Source organism: Alosa sapidissima, chromosome 11, assembly GCF_018492685.1.
Source record: "Alosa sapidissima isolate fAloSap1 chromosome 11, fAloSap1.pri, whole genome shotgun sequence".
NCBI lineage: Eukaryota > Metazoa > Chordata > Actinopteri > Clupeiformes > Clupeidae > Alosa > Alosa sapidissima.
Genome location: NC_055967.1, coordinates 30,433,419 through 30,435,918, shown reverse-complemented (window position 1 = coordinate 30,435,918; position 2,500 = coordinate 30,433,419). Strand labels below are relative to the sequence as shown.

The 2,500-nt window shown below is 41.3% G+C and overlaps 1 protein-coding gene across 1 annotated transcript in view; it reads left to right on the top strand.

Moving 5' to 3' along the window:
* Window positions 1-1,940, top strand: part of trim44 (tripartite motif containing 44) — a 20,206-nt gene extending 18,266 nt beyond the window's left edge. The window contains exon 5 of the mRNA XM_042111283.1: window positions 1,916-1,940. The gene's annotated coding sequence lies outside the window, so the exon portion shown is untranslated. The remainder of the gene's footprint in view (window positions 1-1,915) is intronic.
* Window positions 1,941-2,500: the final 560 nt, after the last annotated feature.

Below are 2,500 nucleotides of genomic sequence, written 5' to 3'. Positions count from 1 at the left end.
AAAGCATTTGATTCAATCTGGTATGAAGGACTATTTTATAAACTTTTATAAAGCGGTGTAGGGGGGTCAAGTTTACCAATTAGTTAAGGAAATGTACTCTGAAAACAAATGCTATGAAATTGGCGACAAAATTACAGAATACTTCACTCGAAAAAGAGGGGTGAGGCAGGGCTGTAGCCTCAGTCCAACACTGTTCAATATTTACATCAATGAGTTAGCGGTGCAGTTGGAAAAGTCTACAGCTCCTGGCCTTATCCTAAAAGAAAAATAAATTAAATTCCTCCTCTATGCAGACGACCTGGTGCTGATATCTCCCACTGCACAGGGACTACAGCAGCACCTTGACCTGCTAGAGAAATACTGTCAGCACTGGGCCGCTGACAGCAAATCTAAAAAAGACAAATATTAATGATATTCCAAAAGAAGCCCAGATGTCAGGAATACAGATACCCTTTCAATCTAGGCAGCACCGCCCTAGATCACACGATGCAGTACACTTACCTCGGCTTGATCATAACTGCATCGGGGAGCTTTAGCATGGCAGTAAATGCTCTAAAAGAAAAGGCTTGCAAAGCGCTATATGCAATAAAAAGAAACTTCTGGAACATAAACATACCAATTAAAGTTTGGTGCAAAATATTCAACTGTGTTATCCAGCCTATTGCGCTATATGGAAGTGAGGTATGGGGTCCACTCAGTGTGCACAGCTACACTAGATGGGACAAGCATCCTGTGGAATACCTACATGCAGAATTCTGTCGATTAATTTTAAAAATCCAAAAGAAAACACCAACCAATGCATGTAGGGCAAAATTAGGCAGATTCCCATTGGCCATCAACATACAAAAGAGAGCAGAAGACAAAAGATCTGAACCCCGACAAAAGATCTGAACCCCGACAAGAGTCCTCTGAGTCAGCTTGTACTGAGACTAAGTAATCCCCCTCTAACAAATACTAATACACTCTCTCAGCCAAGCTCTGCTTTTAGACTAAATCTCAACCAGATTATCCAGAAAATCTAAAGAAAAATATTTGTAACATTGGCATAATGAAACAACAAAACAAAACAAACTAGAATGTTATCGGTCCATAAAATCTAAATATGAATTAAAAGAATATCTCTCTACTGTCAGAGATATAAAGCAGAGACAGGTCCTGACCAAATACAGACTCAGTGACCACAGCCTAGCCATAGAAAAAGGCAGACTAAGAAAGTCATGGTTGCCAAGAGAGCAAAGAGTCTGTGGTCACTGTACGACAGGTGAGGTTGAGACGGAGGTGCACTTTCTTCTTCAATGTAAGAATTATGAACTTATTAGAGATACCTACTTCGATAAATTTACCAACCTAATCCCAGAGTTCCGAAACCTGGGAACACAGGAAGTACTACCTGTTTATATGTATAAATGTCTTATCTATCGTATGTTCTGTATTGTATTATTGTATTGTTTGATGTCCTGCTTTGGCAATGCAAAGGAATATTTGTCATGCCAATAAAGCTACCTTTAATTGAAATTGAATTGAATTGAATTGAATTGAATTGAATACACATAAGATACAAATCAGTGGCTGTTTCATTTTGTGTGCTCAGTATCTGCAATGTCATGTTTTGAAAAGTTGATGAGTTGGGCTTTGTGTCTGTGTCCCAATCTATGTGTGTGTGTACTCTGGTGTCAGCCAGCTTTTGACTCGTCAGACTGTATTTGATGTCTTTGTGTGTTTATGTGACTGTGTAATATTTATGTTTGTGCTTTGATCTTTTCAGACGGACTGTCAGTGGTGTGTGTGTGTGTGTGTGTGTGTGTGTGTGTGTGTGTGTGTGTGTGTGTCTGTCTCCCTGTCAGTTTTATCAGCTCTGGCATGGCTGTATAGGTGGCGGTGTATTAAATCTGCTCTCGTCTCTTGTCTCTTTCAGCTCGGCGCGGACGCTCGGCCCCAGGTAAGAACCCTGACTCATCAGTGTGTCCACACACACAGAGCAGCTGGCAGCCAGCAACCACACACACACACGCACACACACACACACACACACAGAAAGAGAGAGAGGACAGGCTGAGCTCAGAGGTCAGGCGTATCTGCAGCAAAACAGCAGATGTTTGGACACTCACATAGACACACACACACACACACACACACACACACACTTGCTTATGTACACACGCATACACACATACACACATTCGCTTATGTATACTCATACATAATGTGTGCACACACACATGCATATACCTATACACATATACACTCACACACACACATGCATATACCTATGCACATATACACTCACACACACACACACACCCATACATAATGTGTGCACACACACATGCATATACCTATACACATATACACTCACACACACACACACCCATACATAATGTGTGCACACACACATGCATATACCTATACACATACACACACACACACCCATACATAATGTGTGCACACACACATGCATATACCTATACACATACACACACACACACGCCCAGCACGTCCA